The 23,275-nt window shown below is 47.9% G+C and overlaps 1 protein-coding gene across 2 annotated transcripts in view; it reads left to right on the forward strand.

Annotated features, from left to right (window-relative positions):
• The first annotated feature begins 1,984 nt into the window (after positions 1-1,984).
• Positions 1,985-23,275, forward strand: part of MATR3 (matrin 3) — a 354,187-nt gene continuing 332,896 nt past the window's right edge. The window contains exon 1 of one of the 2 annotated variants that reach the window (XM_030210961.1): positions 1,985-2,047. The gene's annotated coding sequence lies outside the window, so the exon portion shown is untranslated. The remainder of the gene's footprint in view (positions 2,048-23,275) is intronic. The other variant, XM_030210962.1, reaches the window with a different exon arrangement.

The raw sequence follows: 23,275 nt of genomic DNA on the forward strand, positions 1-23,275 counted from the left end.
CATTTCCGGTTGACAGAATTACAAATGGTATTGCATTAAGGTGCGTACATACATTGTTAAGAAGAATGCATTATGGTACATACATTGTAGAGAAGAATACATTATGGTATCACATATAGCTTGGTCTGTAACAAGTGATAAGAGATCGGTTCTGTCTAGTTCATGATCAGTCTTATTATTTATGATTAGGATGGTTGTTTATGGTATGCCTTCTTAAACAAGTCAGTTTTCAGTAGCCTTCAGCAGATAGTTAGGTCTTGTGTTGTTTTTATGGCCTTCGGTAGTGCGTTCCATAGTCGCATGGAGATGTAGGAGAAACTGGTTGCGTATGTGGACTTGTATTTTAGTCCTTTGCAGTTGGGGTAGTGGAGATTGAGGAATGTGCGCGCTGATCTTTTTGCGTTCCTAGTAGGTAGGTCTATAAGGTCTGACATATAGGTCTAGGCTTCTCCATGTATGATTTTGTGGACCAGGGTGCAGATTTTGAATGCAACTCGTTCCTTTAATGGAAGCCAGTGTAGTTTTTCTCTTAGGGGTTTGGCGCTTTCGTATTTCGCTTTCCCAAATATGAGTCTGGCTGCTGTGTTTTGAGCAGTTTTGAAGCTTTTTAATGATTTGTTCTTTGCATCCAGCATAAATGGCATTACAGTAGTCTAGGTGGCTTAGCACCATTGATTGTACCAGGCTGCGGAATATTTCTCTAGGGAAGAAAGGTTTGATCCTTTTAAGTTTCCACATTGAGTAGAACATTTTCTTTGCTGTATTTTTCACCTGGTCTTCGAGTGTGAGATTTCGGTCAATTGTGACTCCCAGAATTTTCAGACTGTCAGAGACCAGAAGGTGTAATCTGGGGTGTTTATGGTGTTGTATTGTGAAGATAGGATGAGACATTGTGTTTTTTCTGCGTTTAGCTTTAATTGGAATGCGTCCGCCCATGAATTCATTATTTGGAGGCTGTGTTTGATTTCATTTGTGATTTCGGTTAGATCGTGTTTGAATGGGATGTATATCTTGACATCTAAGATTGTCAACTAGATCCACTTTACCCAGTGCATGCTGGTACTTGTCTTGCTTTTCTACAATGGGGAAATCAAGTCCCTGCATGCAACGGGATAAAACCGTGATTGGATCACCCTGTCCTGTGAATCTTAGATCTTAATCTGCTGCTAGCTGTTCAGTTAGGAAGTTGGTGGCTGAACAGGTCTACGGTCGGCAGAAAGTTGCTGCAGTGCAGCTGAACTGTTTAGGCTGGAAGTACCCAAATCGATCCTTGGGGCAAACGAGTGGAGAGATAATGGCTAGGATAGCGATACCAGCCTACAGGACCAAAAAATACAGAGGGGGAGAGAGTTGAGGTGGGCACGTCACAATATTTTGATTCTTGGAAGACAAAGTATCAGAGAATTGAGAAAAAAATTGCAGGATGCCCATGAGGTTTCATAAGACTCAGGCTTATATTCTGTCCTTTAACCACTCTCACTTGCCCTGTCCTTTAACCTCACCCATTTATTCCCCTTACCCTTAATTGTTCTGTCTGTTTACCTCTTATCTAGATTATAAGCTGTTTGAGCAGGGGCTGTCTTTTTGTGTATTGGTGTACAGCGCTGCGTATGCCTTGTAGCGCTATAGAAATGATAAATAGTAGCAGAAGTAGTAGTAATATTCTCTGAAACGACTAGGAGGTATAGGCCGTGGATAACGTTCTAATCCGTATTTGTTTCAAACACCAAAAAAAATAAGTTTTTTTAGGTTTGTTTTCTGTATTTAACATGTTTAGTTACCACGCCGCTAGTATCTGCGTCAGAAGCAATTCGGAGATGGGATCATGGTGGAGTGGAGGGCTCGACAATTTCTAGAATTCTGCGGCGCGTTTTTTGAGACTGTTAACACTGGCTCTCGCGAGAATGTACAATGTAATGTTAATTACGTAAAGTGGGACATGCTGTAATCGTTTATTTGGGGAGTGGTTATGCGCATGCGCATTTTGTCTTTTCTGTGTGTTTCTGGGAATTTGTGGTGGCCGTATGCGCTGTTCGGACGTTGCTTGGTGAGGTGTGAAACGGAGCTTGTGTGGTAAGAAAAAAAAAGAGTGAAGAAAAGGTAGGAGGACGAAAGGTTAGAAAATGGTGAATATGGGAAGGAGGAGTATGTATTAATGGTTAAGAAAAATTATCGAAATAGGTGAAGGCAGGTTGTAAAAGAAACGGGTCCAGAAATGTGGCGGAAAAAAAGGCGCAAGAAAAGGCTGGGCGGGGTAAAAGTGAAACCGTATTAAGCCACAAAATAACTTCTATATTGGTTACAAAAGATGGTTTGGAAGGGCATCTGGGTTGTCTTTCGGAACAGAATAGTAGATTTTGGTTTGGTGAGAAAATCCTTGCGGCATTGAGCGAGAGGCTCCGACCATTTATCGGTTAGAAGATTATGGCGTCTTGACTGTTTTATTGGCTTTTGTTTGCAGAGCCGAATGGAGTCGTAATTTGAGAGGTTATGTTTCTTAAATATATATACACACAACTATTTGGTGACGAGTGGGTTTTACGGGATTTTATTTTAGATTTACTGTGTAGGAATAAGTTATTTGTATTTATTAAATATTGTATGTTTGACGTAAGTTTATTTTTTCCACTGAGTCAGTGATTTTTTAGTTTTCACATTCGATTTTTCTGAAGATCTGTGATATCTATAAAATCATTTAGCGTTGAGTTTTGCTGTAAACGTAACATTAAAAAAATATGGAGGGCCGGAACAAGGCACTACAAGATTAGTTCTGACCACAACACGTGTGAGAACGAATCTTGTAGTGCCTTGTTCCGGCCCTCCATATTTCTTAACGTTATATAGTTTTGTAATTTGATTTTAATATGTTATTTTGTCAGAATATTCTTGTGGCTATGAAAACGTTAGTAAAATGAACTGTAGGGAACAAAACATTAATTTTAATAAGCTTAAAATGGTATTTTGAAATAAGCATTTCAGAATAATTTAGAATAATCTGTACACCTGCGTTTATTTTATACACGAATGTTACTTCAAACGTTTCACAACAGAAGTGTGGCATCTGGAATAAAATAACCACCTAGGTGTTTGGCTTTATTAAATGTGGATAACTGATATGGAGGCAGATAGACCATATCGCCTATCCATGCTATCTAACTCTCCCTTTTTCTCTCTTACAAATCCTATGTACTTTGTATCTGAATTCAAGGAAGCTTGGGGCATCTAATTTGCTGTTTATGCGAGGAGGAATGTAATAATTTAATGGAATTTCTGGAAATCTAAAATTACTGCTATATTTTACTTATTTTAGGATAACCTTTTGACCCAGCATGTGCCTCCAGCCCAGTAAACAATCATTCTCAGCTACTTTTATTTATAATTTATAGTTGGGGTTAGGGCTGAATTTCTGTTTCTGTCAGCTAACTCATGAGTAATGATTGTAGCTTTTTATCATGCTGATTTTGTAAGTTGCACTGTGGTGGTGGCTTATTTCTAGTGTAAATTGTTCTTTAGTTTGTAAAAATTAATAGTTGTGTGAGTATGTAGAGGCAGTCCTAAATCTTAGGAGGCCTTTTAGAGCCACACTAGCATTTTTAGTTAGCATATACCGCCAGCTGCTCTCTTTGAGCAGGGACTGGCTCTCGTTGTTAATTGTACAGCGCTGCGTACCCTAGTAGCGCTCTAGAAATGTTAAGTAGTAGTAGTAGTAGTTAGTAGTAAAGGCCTCCTAAATAAGTTTCTTCTACACACCAGCACAATTTGGGATTCTGCTTTTACAGGCCCACAGTAGTACTGTTATTTTTACAAGCTAAAAAAAAATTACATCAGAAATAAGCCACTACCCTAGTGCATCACTCGAGTTATAGTACTGATAAATTCAGATTTGGTGCAGTTTTCTATTTTCCAAGGCAGTAGTAAAGATTCTATTGTGAAAGTATGGTTAATTTGATTGAAATGCAGCACATGAGCTCGGATGAGGCTCTCAAGTTGACTTCCCTGTTGTCCCAGTGGGTATGAATTTTACATTCAGTTTAAAATTGTAAGTTCAGAGCTGTACTGCTCTTTTGCCTCTGATGCTCCCATCTTACGAAATGGCACAACTTGATTTCTAGTATTGTTCTCTGATCATGGAGGTTTTGTTTTTATTATTGCATTTGTATCCCACATTTTCCCACCCATTGGTAAGGTTCAGTGTGGCTTACCTATTATATGTAAGGACAGATGCAGTTACAGATTACAGTTTAGTTGAAACAAGTGTGGTACAGATTTCCTTTTAATTGAAGCATAGCACTTGGTACAAGTGATCAGTTCTAGTGTAGTTTGCGTTTATGGTTTGTAGGGGGGGAATGGGTTGTATTTGTGAGTTGAGGTTTGCATTGTTCATTTCTGAGATTGTTTTGGATATGTTTTGGTGGCTTTTGAGATTAGGCAGATGGGAGGAACTTCATGAAGAGGCGTGTCTTTAGGTTTTTACAGAAGTTTAGGTAGTTTGTGAGTTTCAGGTCTTTTTGGCAGTAATTTCCAGAGTTGGGTGCCTATAAAGGAGAAGCTGGAGTTGTATGAGGATTTTGTTTCAGGGCCTTGCCTGAAGACAGAGGATGGCATGACTTAAAAAAGTTGAAACCATGCCCCCCCCCCCCCCCCAGCTACCACATGAAGACACCCAAACAATAGCAATTGCTGTTGAAAACGATAGCAAACTTGTGATAAACCTCCCAAGTTGAGCCAGATTTCAGTAAATTTAGTATGTTACTGTGATGGCTTGTTCTCCTTCCCCTTGATGACATTTCTTTAAACTACTACCCTCATTGCCTTGGTTATGCTGTTCTGAATAACTGGTTTGTTATCCTTGCCTTACCAGCACATGAAGAGAGAGATTGTTTCCAGTGACATCAGTATATAGGAGGGCTGGTGCTTGGTGGGAAACCTCCAGCTGATAGGTTGTTTAGGCTGGTGATCCTTAGTCCCTTGCTCCCAGGATTCCAGATCCGCGAACTGGACCTGTTTGAGCACAGAGTAGAGGGCAACCAAATCTGGCTGAAATTTGGTGCACTCTTTTAGCCACAGCTGAAACAAATTCGCATCTAGGGGCTTGCTCAACCCCCTACCCCCTCAGCGCAAAGAACAATCCCTTCCTCCTGGGCCAACTGTCCATACGCTTGGTGGTCTAGTGGGTAGTTGGGGCAGGAGCAATGTCCATTCCTTTCTGCTGGCCAAAAAGCTGCTTTGATCTCTAGTGGCAGTCTTCTGAGACTTCCACTGTAGCTCGTGGAAGTCATTTTGATATTTGAGCAAGCACAGGCAGAGCTCTCCTGTTTGCCTGGCTGCAGTCTCAAAGTGGCTGCTGCTAGGAATTGGCAGCAGACCATTATTTTGACATGAGAGGATATTGACAGAAAGCAACTGAGCATTGCTTTTGCCCAACTACCCACTAGAATGCGTGTAAAAACGATTAGCTTTAGCATGGTTTAATAAAGCAGATGAATTCAGAGACTTACGGGTTGTCCTATCTTACCAGCAGGTGGAGGTAGAGGAATTGCACTGTCTTATGGGATGGAATGGTCCTTGGTGATTCAGTATGAAACAGGAGATGGATGGTCTCTCATGAGCTCCCCTGGATTCTTCTGTGCAGTTTCCTGTTCTGGATCTCTCGGTTCAGGTCGAGCTAGGGGTTTTGGGCTGAGTGGTGCCGCCTTTAGAGGGTACACCTAGTCATCCCATGTCCCCTCTCAAGACTATCAAGACTAAGTCCACATATGGCTTTTGAAGAGATTCTGGTGTCTCCCAGTATTGGGGCAGGTAGCTGCATGCCATATGACACTGTAGCAGGGCAGGTTTTCCGATGGCTTGCTGAGATGAGTATTTTATTTGTCAGCTTTTCTTTGTGTTCTGAGTGCAGCTATTCTGTTTTCCCCCAATTGAGACCAAGCCATGTTGTGGACTATCTTCGGCTTGCAGGGGCTGTGCTCGGATAGGCCTTACCTTTTCCCCCGGGTGAGCTGGCCTCTCTTCTGTTGCTGACAGGGTTTTGGCCATCTTGTCAGTGTGCGAGCTGGGGTGCATAGTTGGTGCTTTCTCCTTAGTCGGGGCTGCTTGTCATAAGTACATAAGTAATGCCATACTGGGAAAAGGCCAAAGGTCCATCGAGCCCAGCATCCTGTCCCCGACAGTGCCAATCCAGATCAAGGGCACCTGGCAAGCTACACCAAACGGACAAACATTTTATACATTTTATTCCCGAATGTGGATTTTTCCCAAGTCCATTCCTTGTCATCACAGCAGATGAATCCATTAACTGATGGGTTGTATCCGCCTACCAGCAGTGGAGATTGAGACACTGAAAAACCATAGTGCTTCTTGGACGGCTAGCCCCAACTGCCGTCAGTATTTCTCTATCTCCCAGCAGGGTGTGGCATAGCTTGATCAGCTCCTGGATTTCAGACTGCCTGGGTTGGCCTCCTGTGCTTTGCTAATTGAGGCAGGGGTGTTTGTGGCTGGTGGTGCCCACTTTAAGGCATATAGGTTCGCCCTTTCCCTGCCTTACCCATTCCCCCCCCCTCCTGGAGTCCCTCTGTTGCGTCTGCCTCCAACTTTCCTCACAGCGGTAAAAAAAAAAAAAAAGCAAACGCTTTTACTGCGTGGCTGTTCTGAGGCTTTTTCCAGAGATTCTGGTTCTGTGCACTTGACCGGCGCTCGTTGACTCGGTGAGAGTGGTGCCCACTCCTCTGAGGAGGTCCCGCAGACGCCGTTCCGAACTGGTAAGGTTTTTGCGCAAAGCCGCCATTTTATGACTATATTTCCGTCCAGTCGGGTGATGGCTGCTGAGGGAGTTTAAGCAACTGCTCCCGTTGTAGTAAACGCAGATCAGCAGCGGGGCTGTGTAAAACGTGCTCCTTACACGCTCACAGCTAGTAAGAGCATAGCGAGCGATGTTTTCTTCCCGCTCAATGAGCTGGCAGCGGGCGCCATTTTGGAAACGCCACATGTCCTCGACCCTCGCGGTTGCGGAGGAGTCTGAGTGCAGGGGGAACCCTCGTTTAGAGACTGGCCAGAGGAGCTCCTGCTCCGTTTCTACTAATTCAGAGGCGGAGGGTCAGGGTGGAGTTTTTCCCTCCCTGAGTTTGTGCTTTAATGCATAAGGAGTTCATGCTGAAAAGAGCTCTGGCCGCAGGTGTCTGACACTGCCGTTGCAATCCTGGCTTTCCTCTGGTGTTGATGCCCGGGGATGGGCTTCAGATGGTTATTTCCTCCCCGAGCGTTGGAAACACGCTAAACATAGACGGGTAAATTCCCTGTCCTGAAAGTGGCGCATATCCTTCCCCCTGTGGTCGCGCTGTGGGGAGTCTGAGGGGTCTGGTAGGGCCCTCAGGGATGGATAATCCAGAGGAGGGTGCCTGTTTGCCACTGGATTTGCATAATCCCAATGCGGTCCGGATTTTCCACCGCGACGAGCTACCAGCTCTCATTATTGACGCCATGCAGGCCCTCTCGATTGAGTCTGCTGAAGGTGAGGCCTCCTCTGTTAATCTTAGGATGGCAAGTACTAAGAAGCCTACTCGGGCCTTACCGGGGTACGACTCCATCCAAGAGCTTATTTCTGCTCAATGGTCTGACCCCAATGGGCCTTTGAAAGTGGCCAGGGCTATGGGTCAGCTTTACCCTCTGCGTGAGGAGCACTTGGCCTTTTTGGGATGCCTGAAGTGATGCATTGGTCACGGCGGTGACTAAACAGACCACTCTCCCCAGTAGAGGGAGGGGTCGCTTTGAAAGACATGCAGAACCGGCCGGCTGGAGTCTGCGCTGAAGCGGCCTTTTCAAATTGTGGGCCTTGCCTTAAGGGCGTCTATTTGCAGTTCCTATGCAGCCCGGGCATGTCTTTCCTGGCTACAGCAGGCGGTGGAACAGCCTGCCGATGGTGCGGGTTCCCTTTCTAAGGTTTCCCTGTGGATGGAGTTGGCCCTGTCATTTTTGGCTGACGCCCTTTGTGATCTGGTCCAGAGCTTCAGCTAACAGATGTCTGTGGCGGTTTCTGCATGCAGCCTTTGGCTGCGGCATTGGGCGGCTGACATGGCTTCTAAGCAAAGGCTGGTGAGGGTACCCTTTCGGGGCCTCCTCTTATTTGGAGAGGAATTGGAGAAGATTGTGAAAGACCTGGGGGACTCTAAACCCCAGCAGTTACCTGAGGATAGGCTGAGGCCTTCTTCCAAAGGTTCTGGGTTTCCCTTCTCTTCCAGACCTCGCTTCTGTGAAGTTCACAGTATCGCCTGGGGCGCTCTGCTGGGTTTTCTCAACGTGCCCATTTTCAGCAGAGGAACTCCTTTCACTCAGACAAACGCTTCCGCAGGGGCCAGGTCAGGCCAGGAGTTCAGGGGTGTCCTCCACAATGATTGGACGAAGGTCCACTCCTCGTGCCTGCAATAGGACATCTTTCTCTTTCTCGAGGAGTGGACCAAGATTACCTCAGATCAGTGGGTCCTGGACCTGATCAGAGAAGGTTACTGACTGGAACCCCGGTGAGAGGCGTGTTGAGTCCCGATGCGGCACTGGGGCGGCGGTAGAGGAGACCTTACAAGTCTTGTTGCACCTCGGAGCAGTGGTCCCGGTGCCTCACGCTGAAAAGGCAGGTCTTTCAGGCCGATCCTTGACTTACGAAGAGTAAATGAGGCGAGTACGACATTTCTGCATGGAAACCCTGCGCTCCGTCATTGCGGCGGTATAGCCAGGAGAGTTTCTCGCGTCTCTGGACCTAAAAGAAGCTTATTTGCACATTCCTATCTGGCCTCCACACCAGCGGTTCCTCCGCTTTGCAGTGTTGGGAGAGCATTTTCAGTTTCAGGCCTTGCCTTTCGACCTAGCCACAGCTCCCAGTACCTTTTCCAAGGTAATGGTGGTCGTAGCTGCCTGTCTCAGGTGAGAGGGTATCAGAGTTCACCCTTATCTCGGCGACTGGCTCATCAGAGCGTACTCGGCAACCGAGAGTCGTCTTGCCATAGCCAGAGTGGTTACAGTCCTGCAGGCGCTAGGCTGGGTGGTCAATATACCCAAAAGTCACCTGACCCCCTCTGTCTCTCGAGTATTTGGGGGTCTGGTTCGACACTGCTTCGGGGTTGGTCTTTCTCCCCGACCAAAGGTGGTGCAAGCTTCAGAATCAGGTCTGTCTGCTCCTGTGGATGCCTCGCCCGTGAGCTTGGGATTTTGCGCGAGAGCGCATATGAGGCCTCTGCAGATTGCCCTGCTTCAACAATGGTCTTCGATGTCCCAGGAATATCAACGCAGATTAACGTTGCTCCCTGTGGCCCGGCTCAGTTTGAAGTGGTGGCTCTCTGACAGGATGCTGCGCCAAGAAATGCCGCTGGCGCTTCCTTCCTGCTGATAAGATGGCAGCCTCCTAGGCTGGGGAGCACATGGCCAAGTAAGTTATGCTCGGTCTGTGGACACCCGTGGAAGCAGGGTGGTCCATCAATCGCTTGGAACTGAGAGCAATATTCCAGGCTCTTATGGCCTTCCAAAAGACTCTGAAGGGGCTTGCTGTCCGGGTTCTGTCAGACAACACGACAGCGGTGGCCTACATAAATCGTCAGGGAGGCACTCAGTGCAGGGCCCTGGCCGCGGAGGCCGCTCAGATTTGCCACTAGGCTGAGCTCCACCATAGCAAGTCAGAGCAATGTGCAAGCCGATTTTCTCAGCATGCATCAAATCGACCCGGCGGAATGGGAACTGGCAAAAGTTTTTCTTCAGATTTGTGCCAAATGGGGGACACCCGGAATGAATCTAATGGTGTGAAGTGCAAACGCCAAAGTCCCTCGCTTTTTCAGCAGGAGAGATCCTCACTCGGTGGGGTTGGATGCTCTGGCTCAACCCTGGCCCTCGGTGCTCCTGTATGTGTTCCCTCCTTGGCCCTTGATAGGGTGAGTCCTACTGCGGATTTGACAGCACCGAGGTCTGGTGATTATCATCGCTCCAGATTGGCCAAGGCATCCGTGGTATGTGGATCTCTGCCGGATGTTGGTGGACGCTCCGGTGCATTTGCCCTGGTGCCGAACCTGTTGGTTCAGGGTATGGTGTCTGTGGAGGATCTCTGCTGATTTGGTCTTACGGCCTGGCTATTGAGAGGGCGCAATTGAGAGACAAGGGCTACTCTAACAGGGTCATTTCCACTCTCTTGCAGGCCCGCAAGCGGTCCACCTCCGCAGCTTATGCTTGGATCTGGCGCAAGTTTGAGGCGTGGTGGCGATCACACCCACGCGGGCTACAGTCTCGCCAGTGCTGGACTTTTTGCAGGATGGCTTACAAAAAGGTCTGGCTTACAGTTCCTTGCGGGTTCAAGTGGCAGCATTGGCATGCTTTCGAGGGAAAGTCTCGGGCTTATCCCTTGCTGCTCATCCGGACATTGCCCGATTTCTCAGAGGGGTGCTTAGGCTCCGCCCTCCAGTGCGACCGCCTTTTCCTTGCTGGAACCTGGGGCTGGTGTTGAAGGGTCTCTTTCGAGCTGCTTAAGCGAGCTTCGGAGAAGATGTTACTCTCAAGACTGCCTTTTTGGTGGCCATGAAATCGGCTAGATGTGTGTCTGAGCTTCAGGCGCTTACCTGTCGGGACCCTTTTCTTCAATTCTCAGAGTCCGTAGTAACGGTACGTGCAGTGCCCTCCTTTCTGCCTAAAGTAGTTTCAGTGTTTCACCTGAACCAGTCCATTTTTTTCTTTTTCTACGGAAGATTTTCTGGATTTCTTTGTGCAATTACATCTTTTGGATGTCTGCAGGGCTCTGTTGCAGTATCTACAGATGTTAAATGACTTCAGGACCTCTGATCACCTTTTCGTATTGTTGTCAGGTCCTCGACGCTGGTGTTCGGCGTCTTAGGCCACTATAGCCCGTTGGCTCAAGGAAGTCATTCTGCGTATCTGCTTTCAGGTCGGTCTCCGCCTGAAGCGTTTAGGGCGCGCGCGTTCCACGAGAGCGATTTCCTTCTCGTGGGCTGAAACGGGAGCACTCCCTCTTCAAGAGATTTGTAGTGCGGCTACTTGAGCTTCTCAGCTCTCATTTGTCCGGCATTACAGGCTGGATTTTGCGGCAAAGCAGGACGCGCATTTTGGAGCGCAGGTGCTTGCTTGCGGAGTGGCCTGTTCCCACCCTAAGTAGGGAGTGCTGTTGTACATCCTATCAGTTAATGGATTCATCTGCTGCTGACGACAAGGAAGGAAAAATTTAGGTTCTTACCTTGGTAATTTTCTTTCCTTTAGTCACAGCAGATGAATCCATGATCCCTCTCTGGCTGACTTTGTTGTTCTTCAGTTCTTTCATGCAGTTATATATCTCATCGGGAGAAGTTGGAAACCAGTTTTCAGGATTTATACATGCTGTTCTGTTATAGGAGGTTGAGATCGTCCCTCCTTTGTGTGATTATTGCTTCTGTTCTGGGGCGTTTGTTCGCTGTGAGGAAAGTTTGTTATTCTACCTTTAACTCTGCTTTGGAAAAAATACTGAAGGCAGTTGGGGCTAGCAGTCCAAGGGTCACTGTGGTTTTTCAGTGTTCTCTATCTCCACCTGCTGGTAGGCGGATACAACCCATCAGTTAATCGATTCATTTGCTGTGACTAAAGGAAAGAAAATTACCACGGTAAGAACCTAATTTTCCCTTGTGAGCCCTCCTGGGACAGAGAAATATCCACCATACCTGAATGTAATTCACCATCAGCTACTACTGAAAAAGGTGTGAGCAAACTCTAAATAAATAAAAAAATTACCTCATGAAAGACTCCAGAGGAAACTGGAAAGTCATGGGATAGGAGGTAGTGTCCTATTGTGGATTAAAAACTGGTTAAAAGTTAGAAAACAGAGTAGGGTTAAATGATCAGTATTCTCAATGGAGAAGGGTAGATAGTGGGGTTCCCCAGGGATCTTTGCTGGGACATTTGCTTTTTAATGTTTATAAATGATCTAGAGATGGGAGTAACTAGTGGGAGTTTAAATTTTCTGATGACACAAAATTATTCAAAGTTAAATCACAAGAGGATTGTGAAAAATTACAAGAGGACCCTGTGAGACTGGGCGTCTAAATGGCAGATGATGTTTAATGTGAGCAAGTCAAAGTGATGCATGTGGGAAAGAAGAACCCAAATTATAGTTATGTAATGGCAAGGTTCCACATTAGGAGTCACCGACCGGGAGAGGGATCTAGGTGTCATTGTCGATGATAACGTTGAAACCCTCTGTTCAGTGTGCGGCGTCAGCTAAGAAAGGAAATAGAACGTTACGTATTAGGAAAGGAATGGAAAAAAATGAGGACACTATAATGCCTTTGTATCGCTCCATGGTGCATCCGCACCTTGAATATTTTGTGCAGTTCTGGTCACTTCATCTCAAAACAGATATAGTGGAATTAGAAAAGGTACAGAGAAGGGGCATGGAATGGGTAGATGTGATGTGGGAAATGGCGCTCGGCGGCGGGCCTTTGCAGCGCGGGGTGCGCTGATTTTGTGGGACTCGACGGAGCGGGCCCCCCCCCCCCCCCCCGAGAGTGTGCTTTCCCGTCCAGAACCTGGCAATTCTCGCGCCATTTTGCGATCGGTCGCAGTGATTTTGGGCAAAGCTTCTCCCCTGGTGGGGGGGGGGTGGGTGGCGTCAGGCACTGTGGGCGGTGGTGCAGGTGCCATGGCTGAGACCTCCGTTGCAGGGGAGGGGGTTTTCAACAGAGTTTATTTTGCTACTTCATCAGGCGTTTTTGTTGAAAAGGGCCTTGCCCCCCTCACGCGGCTGCGACAGCTTCGGCCTTTGATTCTCTCAGGGGGTCTGGGGGTAACCAAGAGATTTTGGGGTTTTCCCCAGAGGATTTCTCCTTCCTTAAAAAGCCTAGGCTTTCTTTGGGGTCTGAGCAGGGGTCCTGCATACGGTCGCCTGCAGCTTCCTCCGTGGTGGCTCGGAGCAGATGGGGGTGGAGGACGGTGTCCTCACTGACCAACCGGAGGACTCTTCCGCCGTAAGGATTTTCCATAAGGAGGAGTTGTCCTCCTTTATCTCTCAGGCGCTGGAAGCACTGAATATAGAGGACCCTGAGGTTGCGGCTTCTCAGGCGGTCAACCCCAAGATGTCTAGTACTAGACTACCTTCCTGGTACATGAACCTATTGAAGAGTTCATTTCTGCCCAGTAGGCGGGTGTGGGGGGGGGGGGGGGCTGAAAGTAGCCTGGGCTATGGCCAGGCTGTATCCGGTTTCAGCGGACTGTTTAGAGCAGTTTGCTCCTCCTAGGGTGGATGCCCTGGTGACGGCGGTCACTAAGAAGGCTACTCTTCCAGTGGAAGGTGGTGTGGCACTTAAGGATATGCAAGACAGACGGCTAGAGGCCTCTTTAAAACATGCCTTTGAGGTGGCCGCTTTGACACTTCAAGCTTCTGTTTGTAGTTCTTATGCGGCTAGAGCTGGTCTGTTGGCTACATTCAGTCTTGGATTTGATTTCGGAGTCTGATATACCGGCAACTCCTCAGATGTCGCTGATGGATATTGGGTTGGCGTACTTGGCGAATGCCTTGTATGATTTGGTCCGTGCTTCGGCCAAACTCATGGCCTTGACCGTTTCCTCTCGGCGTCTTCTGTGGCTCTGCCATTGGGCCGCAGATATGGCCTCTAAGCAACGGCTCATTAAATTGCCCTAGAGAAGACCTAGAAAAGATTGTTAAACATTTGGGGGATTCCAAATCTTAGCGTCTTCTGGAGGATAGACCCAAGTCTACTTCCAGTTAGGGAGCCTCGAGGTCACGTTTCAGAGAGACGCGACTGTATCGCCCGGGGCGATGCAATGCAGCCTTTCAGCGTCCTTGTTTTGTGCAGTGTTCTTCCTTTCGCAACGAGAAGCGTCTGGCTGGACCCCCTTCTCAGACCTCCCAGTGATGGGGCGTAGGTCCACTCGGGATGAGAGCAGATCGGTGGTTGGCTTTCTCTTTTTTTTCCAGAGTGGACCAGAATTACTTCGGACCAGTGGGTCCTCTGTGGTGCGAGAAGGTTACAAGCTAGAATTCTCTCCCGTCGCAGACTTTTTTCTGGAGTCCCGCTGTGTATCGCGGGCCAAGAGGACACCGGTTCTGCAGTGTTTGCGAGACCTGCTAAGGATAGGTTTTATCGTGCTTGTTCCTTCTTTTGAAAGGTGCACAGGTCGGTGCTCCATCTTCTTTGTGGTTCCAAAGAAGGGAGGGGCTTTTCGGCCTATTCTCGATCTCAGAAAAGTATGCCAGTTTTTGCGGGTTCGTCACTTCCGCATGGAGACATCAAGGGGTGTTATTGCTGTTCAACCAGGTGAGTTTTTGATGTCTCTCGATTTGAGGGAAGCTTACTTGCACATTCCCATTTGGCAGCCCCATCAGAGATTTCTCAGATTTGCGGTGCTGGGTCAGCACTTCCAGTTTCGGGCCCTTCCTTTCGCAATGGCCACTGCCCCACACACTTTTTCCGTGGTGGTGGTGGCGGCGTTCCTGCAGAAGGAGGAGATTCGAGTGCATCCATATATCGATGACTGGCTGATTCGGGCGACGACAGCAGAGGAGAGTTGAGTGGTCACTGACTGAGTGATTGGTCAATATGGACAAGTCATCTGGTTCCTATTCAGTCTGGAGTATCTTGGAGTGCAATTCCATGCGAAGCAGGGGAAGGTGTTTCTCCCCGAGGGGTGAAGGATCAAATTGCTTTCTCAGGTATGGACCTTATTGAGTGGTGGTGCTCCCCCCGAGTGTGGGACTATGTTCAGCTCCTCGGTTCCCTTGGAGGTCATTCCATGGGCAAGGGCTTACATGCGGCCTCTTCATAATTTCCTTTTGAGCAGATGGTCGCTGATGTTGCTGGATTATCAACGACGCCTTCCTTGGTTGAGCCGGGCCAGGGACAGTCTTGCGTGGTGGCTCCGGTTAGCCAATTGCAGAAAGGTGTTTCTCTGCCGTCTCCCAATTGGGTGGTAGGCGTGATGGATGCCAGGCTTGCGGGCTGGGGAGCCCATTGTCTTCATCGAGTAGCCCAGGGATCATGGACCCCTCTCGAAGCGACTTGGCCGATAAATCGTCTGGAGTTGCAAGCAGTCGTGAATGCGCTGCAGAGTTTTTAGGACCTTCTGCAGGGGTTCATGTATTCTCAGACAACACCACGACGGTGGTCTACATCAATTGGCAGGGGGGCACTCGCAGTCTTCCCTTGGTAGTGGAAGTCTCGTCTTCTAGTATGGGCGGAAGCGCATGTTGCGGGTCAAGACAATGTTCAAGCGGATTTTCTTAGCCGGACTCTTTTGGATGCAGCGGAATGGACGCTGTCGGACTTGGCTTTTCAGCTGATCTGTCAACGTTGGGGAAGACCAATAATGGATCTCATGGCCATGGTTTGCAATGCCAAAGTTCCCCAGTTCTTCAGCCGCAAACGGCAGCCAGGATCCGCACGCTTGAATGCTCTTCTCCAGCCATTGCCGGAACAGCTACTGTATCATTCATTTATTCCTTTTATATACCGTTTCTTATAGCAATTACAAAACAGAAGGTTTACATTGAAAAATACATTTCATAACCAAACAAATAGGAATGCCAGTCAATAGGAATGCACAGCAAACCAAAAAATAACATAACTAATAAAACAGTTATCTAAATTAATACAAATTAAATACAGTTTAGCCTGGACTTTAACAACTACCCTATTTATAGATTCTGTTCTATATGATTGGTAAGAAGAAAAGTCTAATCTCTTTTGCAAGTCCGTTCCAAAGAGTAGGAGACAGAAGAACGCCGATGCACATGTGGATTCCAGTCGAGCCTTAGTAGGCGAAGGAATGACTAGCCTATTGTCAGTTTTCTGAGAGTCCGTGCAGGAGAATAGGGAATTGTCAAGTTGGATAAATAGTTAGGATTAAGTAGATGTGCCTTATGTGTTAAGACAAGCACTTTAAATTTGACTCTTGTTTCAATTGGAAGCCAATGGATTTGATATAATAAAGGTGTTTTTCTGTCATCTCTCCGTGCCTTAAAGATCATACGTGCTGCTGTATTTTGAATTCTTTGTATTCTTTTTAAATTCACTTTGGTAATCGCTGCATAGATAACATTACAATAATCTAACCGTGATGTAATATACGATTACGTCAGTGTTTCTGAAGAGCCTCTACTTACTACATTTCTAATTGAACAGAGCTTCCTTAAGTGAAAAAAGGACTTTTTAACTACATCAGATATTTGTTCCTCAAAAGTTAAGGCAGAATCAATAATGACCCCTAGATATCTAAAGGATTTAACTGTAGGAACCGTGGCCTCTGATAAGGAGAGTTCTTTGCCGCATAGAGCGGCATCAGGGGCCGGACGTTCTACTGGCCCCGATGGCTGTGGTATGCGGATCTTGTCGTTGCACTCTCAGAGCCACCGTTGTGACTTCCGGTGACTCCTGATCTGCTGCATCAAGGGCCAGTTCAGATGGAAAATCCCTTCCGCTTTGGTCTTACGGCCGGCTATTGAGAGGCGGCAGCTGAGGAAGAAGGGATTTTCAGGACCAGTCATTGCCACTCTTTTTTGGGGGCATGGAAGCAGTCTATTTCAGCAGTGTACACGTGAGTTTGGAAAGCTTTCTCGACGTGGTGCTTTGCGTGCTGAATCGCCTTTTTGGGCGGACATTCAGGTTATTCCGGAGTTCCTTCAGGATGGTCTTCAAAAGGGATTGGCATATAATTCCCTTTGCGTGCAGGTGGCCGCGGTAGCTTGTTTTGGGGGCAAACTGGACGGTTCCTCTTTAGCAGCTCACTCTGATGTGGTCAGTTTCCTACGCTGGGGCTCTTCAGCTGCCTCTGTGGCAGCCGTGCCTGGCGTGGCATTTGAATGTGGTACTGCGAGCCCTCCAGGCCCCACCGTTTGAGCCGTTGAATGTTTCTGAGAAGGATCTAACACTTGTTTTTTTGTGGCCATTGCTTCGGCTAGGAGGATTTCTGAAATTCAGGCTTTGTCTTCCAGAGATCCTTTTTTGCAGTTTTCTGAAGCAGGGGTGTCTATCTGGATGGGGCTGTCGTTTCTACCTAAAGTGGTTTCGGCTTTCCATGTCAATCAGGTGGTTTATCTTCCATCTTTTCAAAGAGAGGATTATCCGGGGGAGTTTGCCTCGCAAGTTTCCTGGACGTGCGGAGAGCCTTGTTTCGGTGCTTGCAGATCTCTAACGAGTTTTGACTCTCGGATCATCTCTTTGTGCTTTTGTCTGGATCGAAAAGAGGTGAGGCGGCTTCTAAGGCTTCCATTGCTCGCTGGATTAGGGAAGCCATTAGAGCGGCGTATCTGCTACAAGGATGGGCGTCTCCAGTGGCCCTGAAGGCGCATTCTACTCGGGCAAAGGCGGCTTCTTGTGCGGAGGCGTCTGCCTTTTCTCTAGAAGAGATTTGTCGGGTGGCTACTTGGGCGTCCCGTCATACTGTTGTGAAGTATTACAGGCTAGACGTGTCTGCTCGGGAGGATGCGAGTTTTGGGGCGGGAGTGTTGGCGTGGGGAGCGTCGGCTTCCCACCCTACTTAAGGAATGCTTTGGTACATCCCACTAGTTCCTGGATTCATCTGCTGCAAGTGACTAGGAAGGTAAAATTGTCTTATCTGATAATTTTCTTTCCTTTAACGCAGCAGATGAATCCAGGATCCCTCCCTAGTTCAGCCGATGTTTTTGTCATTTTCCGCGCAGTGTGGCTATTTTTTCCTTCCGGGTTCTCTTACAGAGTTCAGACATAAGGATTCCAGTTTCTGGATCAAGTTGGTTGTTTCGAAGTTCTTATTTGGTTCTCTGTTTTTCATAGTGAGGATGGTTTCTGGTTTGTTTCATATTTTTGGCCTTGGCAAATGCTTATGAATGACATACTAACTGAGGAAGGAGCTGGCTGTCTGGCATCACTGGCTTTAGTTTGTTTATCTCTATCTCTCACCTGCTGGTAGGCGGACTTAACCCACTGGTTCCTGGATTCATTTGCTGCGTTAAAGGAAAGAAAATTATCAGTTAAGACACACAATTTTACCATTTTGTACCTGCCGTCTGGATTGACTCCATGTTTATATCTTTTTGTAGGTTAGGTGTCCAGAATTGCACACAGTATTCTAATTTTAAAAAATCCCCCCCCCCCCCCCCCCTGCTGGTCATCCCTCTCCCTGTGCACCGGAGCATCCTTCTGGCTTTGACATCACCCTTTCTACTTGATTCAGCTATCTGAAGGTGGCCAGTCTGTCTAGCCACAATCAGGGCACAAACAGTCTGCCCAGCACTGGCTTCGCTTCCCAATTACTAGTATTGCTATCTAATATCTACAAAGATCATCTGCTTGACACATGCTTTATTTTTTAAATGTAATCAATCTGTCTTCAGTAACTTAACTGGGAGGCTATTCCACACATCCACCACCCTTTCCATAAATAAGTATTTAATTTGATTATTCCTGAGTCTCTCCCCTTGATCTGTGCTATAGAACTATGTTGGGGGTCCTAGGAACAAACACTTAAACTTCTTAATCTTTATTTTTTAGTGTTGGTAACTTCAGCCAGAAGAGTGAGTTTCAGGTACTCATCTCAGATGGCTCATATTCATAATTCAGACACAATAGAGGTCAGTCTTTATTACATCTTTTGATCTATTGTGGGTGAAAAGATTGTTCAGACGATTGCAATGTAAGAATGCTACATTTATGTATGACTACCACAACTAGACTATGCAACTTTTCATAGCCCTTTGCGCCTTCAGATTAGGAGCCTTGGTAACTAAAAATATATATATATTGGACTATCAAACTAAATATATATTGGACTATCAAACTACATGTTCCACTGCTATATAGTGTGGCATAGAATTTGTCAGTACAATAGAGGTTGTATCAAGTTGGCTATAGTAGTATCTGTTGCCCATTGGTGTTATGTCCATTGAAAAAAAAATTACATAGAGCTATGAGATGAACTTTACATCTTGAAAAATATCGTAAGGCAGAGCGTTTGCACTGGTAGTTCTATATGACCTTCTTTTAGTTGGTGCCTTTCTTTATACACCTGTCTTAGATAGCTGTGAGGATCCTCAATGAAATCAAAATAGGGCCACCCTCAGCTATGGGGTTCCTCATTTTTATCACAGCTTTTGTCCGAGAAAGTGAAATTGCTTTGAGGGTTTCGTGTAGATAGGTTAAATTGGCTGCAAGTGCATGCCACCCCCCAGCCCCTCAAGCTTTGAGATTCTTGAGGGTAGCTGTAGTGCAAGAAGTTGCACACATGCTTTTGGTGGAAGACTGTGTAATGTTGGATTATTCTGAACTTGGAGGGCCATTAGTGTTGGTGGTGTCATCCCCATTTACAGGTAAGCTGTTTTTGCTTTCGGTAAGATGAGACAATGTAGGTAGGTCTAACTTGTTTCACAGTTTTTTTTCATTCTTTCCCATCATTACTTTCAAATGTTTACAGCAGCATTTGGATTGGGAAGCTTATGAAAAAACACCTTTGGCCAAGTGTTTCCTAGAAAAGATTTTTTTTTACCTAGTAGGACTTGTTTATCAGTCTTCCTCCATAAAGATTACTACCCCCTTCTCCAGGGACTTGCTTTAGAAGGAGAAAAGGGTACAGGAAGAAGGGGTTCAAATCTCAAAAGAGGGAACAGGAAGAAGGGGTTCATATCTTTGATCTTCATCAGCTACTTAATGTGGTAAGGCTTGTTTCCTTGTCATCAAGCAGATGAAGCCATGTTGTGTCCATCAACCAGCAGGGGGAGATAGAGAGCACTCAATTTTTCACAGTGCCTCATGGCCAGCTAGCTCCACTGCCTCTTCAGTATTCTCTATCTCCCCAAGCAGGGTGGCAGCAGCTTCTTCGAGCTCCATCAAAAATCTGCCTGGGGGTGGCTCCTGGCTTGCCAGTTGTTAGCCGGGGTGTTAGAGGCTATAGCAGCTTCACTTTGAAGGCACATAGGTCAGCCCTTTCCCTGCCTTACCCATGCCCCCGTGGATGTGAACATATTAGCTTGCTTTTCCCTGTCCTTTCCCACTCAGTGGATGCAGGCACATTGGTTCGCCTTTCCCTGCCTTTCCCACTTATCTGAGCCTCCGGATTGTTTTTATTTACCTCTTTTGCCTCTGCTTTCCTTACAACGTAAAAAAAAATAGTCGCGTCGCACTTTAGCGCAGCGATCTTGGAAAAGAGTTTTTTTTTCTTGAGATTCTTCTGCAGGACCAGAGCTGTGATACTCGGTCTAATGAGGTAAGATTGTTTTCTGACTCCTCCAGGGTGGGCCTACGATCGTTTTTGGCGCGAACCGCCATTTTTGAATTTTACTGCCGTTTTCGGCGATGGCTGCGGAGACTGTAAAGCGCTGTTCTAAATGTTGCAAGCGTAAATCAGCAGCAGGGCTCTGTAATTCGTACTGTACAGACTGTAGAGCCGGCAGAGTATGGCGAGTGGTGATCTGTTGCGCTCTGAGCTGGCAGCGGACGCCATTTTGGATTTTCTAAATGGCGCGGCCTCCGTTGCGACGGAGAGCCCTGAATCTGGGGGGGGTCCTCTGAGTGAGGCTAATAATAGAGCTGATAGCCCTGGGCGGTCAGGGAGCGGTTTTCTCCCCTGATTTTTTTTTAATGCTGCATAGGGCGTACATGCTTAAGAGCTCTTCCACAGGGATCTTCAGACCCTCTGCCTGCCCGCCCCCGGTGGATCCTGGCCTTTTGGAGTTGGCTTTGCCTGTTTCTTATCCTCCTGATAAACGCAGAAGAGCTAATTCCCCTTCTGAGTGTGGTCCCCCCCCCCCCCCCGTGGTCGGGCTATGAGGATTCTGAGGGATCTGGCAGAACTTCTTGGGCTGAGGAGCCAGAGTCGGGTGCAGAATTGCCACAGAAGCTTGGTGATTGTCTGCGGTGAGGATTTTCCACCGCGAGGAGCTGCCAGCGCTTATTTCAGATGCCTTACAAGCCCTCTCGATTGAAGATCCTGGGAGTGGCACAGCCTCCTCTGTAAATCCAAGGATGGCTAGTACCAGAAAGCCTGCTCGAGCCTTTCCGCATGACTCCATCCAAGAGCTTATTTCGGCTCAGTGGGCTGACCCCGAGGGTTGCCAGGGCTATGGGGCAATTATACTCTCTGAGTGAGGAACATTTGGCTCGCTTTGCAATGCCTGAAGTGGATGCCCTGGTCACGGCTGTGACAAAGAGAACTACCCTCCCTGTTGAAGGAGGTGTTGCCCTGAAGGATATTCAAGACCGCAGGCTTGATTCAGCTCTGAAGCAGTCCTTTGATTTGGCAGGTCTCACTGTTCGGGCGTCTGCATGCAGTTGTTATGCTGCTAGAGCCTGCCTGGCTTGGTTACAGCAGGCAGTGGAACAGCCCGGTGATGGAGCGGAGACCTTATCTGAAGTGGCTCCGCGGATGGAGTCGGCCTTGTCCTTTTTGGCTGACGCCCTTTATGATATGGTCAGAGCGGTGGCTCGCCGCACTCTTTGGCTATGACATTCGGCGGCGGACATGGCCTCTAAGCAAAGGTTGGTGAAGTTGCCCTTTCAAGGCCTTCTCCTGTTTGGTGAGGAGCTGGAAAACATTTGTTAAAGGCCTGGGGGATTCCAAACCTCAGCGCTTGCCCGAAGATAGGCCGAAGCCTTCCTCTAAGGGTCAGGCGGTCCGCTCCTCTTACAGACCTCGCTTCCGTGAAGCTAGACGGTACCACCCGGGGCGTGCTGCTGGGTTCACTTCACGTGCCCGCTTTCAGCAGAGAAACTCCTTTCGCTCAGACAAATGTTCCGCAGCTGCCGGTTCAGGGGCGACCCTCTCAATGATGGTGTGCCGGCCCCCTCCTCGTTTTCTGTCATCGGAGGAAGACTTTCTCTCTTTTTCGAGGAGTGGGCCAAAATCTCCGCAGATCAGTGGGTCTTGGACCTGATCAGAGACGGATACCGAATATAATTCAATGCCCCGGTGAGAGACGTGTTTGTGGAGTCCCAATGCGGTTCTGCTGCCAAATGGGTGGCGGTAGAGGAGACTTTGCACAGTCTGTGCCAGATAGGGGCTGTGACCCCGGTGCTTCCCGCCGAACAAGGTCTAGGCCGCTACTCCATTTACTCTGTGGTGCCACATGGAAACCCTGCACTCCGTCATTGCGGCGGTACAGCCAGGAGAGTTTCTCACGTTTCTGGACCTGAAAGAAGCTCACTTGCACATACCATTTGGCCCCCGCACCAGAAGTTTCTGCGGTTTGTGATGTTGGGAAAACATTTCCAGTTTCGGGCCTTGCCTTTTTGCCTTGCCACAGCTCCCCGAACCTTCTCCAAGGTAATGGTGGTAGTAGCTGCTTTTCTCAGGCGAGAGGATATCCGGGTTCACCCGTACCTAGACGACTGGCTCATCAGAGCAGACTCAGAAAAAGTCATCTAGCTACAGCCAGAGTGGTTTCAGTCCTTCAATCTCTGGGCTGGGTCGTCAATATGGCCAAACGCTACCTGACCCCCTCGCAATCTCTAGAATATTTGGGGGCCAGGTTCGACACAGCCTCTGGCTGTGTGTTTCTTCCCGAACAAAGGCGGTGCAAGCTTCAGAATCAGGTCTGTCTGCTCCTGAGGATGACCCGCCTGCGAGCTTGGGACATTGTCCAGCTGTTGGGATCGATGACTGCCACCTTGGAAGTGGTGCCATGGGCGAGAGCGCACCTGAGACCTCTACAGTATTCTCTACTTCAACGATGGTCTCCAGTATCTCAGGATTATCAGTGCAGACTTTCTTGGCTCCCTGCGGCCCGCCTCAGTATGGAGTGGTGGCTCTCGGCCAGCATGTTGTGGCGGGGAATGCCGCTGGCGCTCCCCGATTGGTGCCTAGTGGTGACAGATCCCAGCCTGAAGGGCTGGGGCGCACATTGCCAGGGTTGGCTGTCCGAGTGATGTCGGAGAACACGACAGCAGTGGCCTACATAAATCGACATGGCGGAACTCAGTGCAGAGCTCTAGCCGCGCAGGCCGAACAAATTTGCCGCTGGGCCGAGCTGCATCTACAGTTTCTGTCGGCAGCTCACATTGCAGGTCAGAGCAACGTGCAAGCTGACTAAGCAGGCATCAGATCGATCCAGCGAAGTGGGAACTAGCAGACGATGTATTCCTGCGGATATGTGCCAAATGGGGCAAGCCAGTGATGGATCTTATGGCGACCAGTTCCAATGCCAAAGTCCCGTGCTTCTTCAGCAGACAAGAGGGATCCTCGCTCTGCCGGGTTGGATGCCTTGGCTCAACCCTGGCCCCTGGGCTTGCTGTATGTCTTCCCTCCGTGGCCCTTGATAGAGCGAGTGCTCCTGCGGATTCGG

Source organism: Microcaecilia unicolor, chromosome 8, assembly GCF_901765095.1.
Source record: "Microcaecilia unicolor chromosome 8, aMicUni1.1, whole genome shotgun sequence".
In the NCBI taxonomy this organism is placed as follows: Eukaryota; Metazoa; Chordata; class Amphibia; order Gymnophiona; family Siphonopidae; genus Microcaecilia; species Microcaecilia unicolor.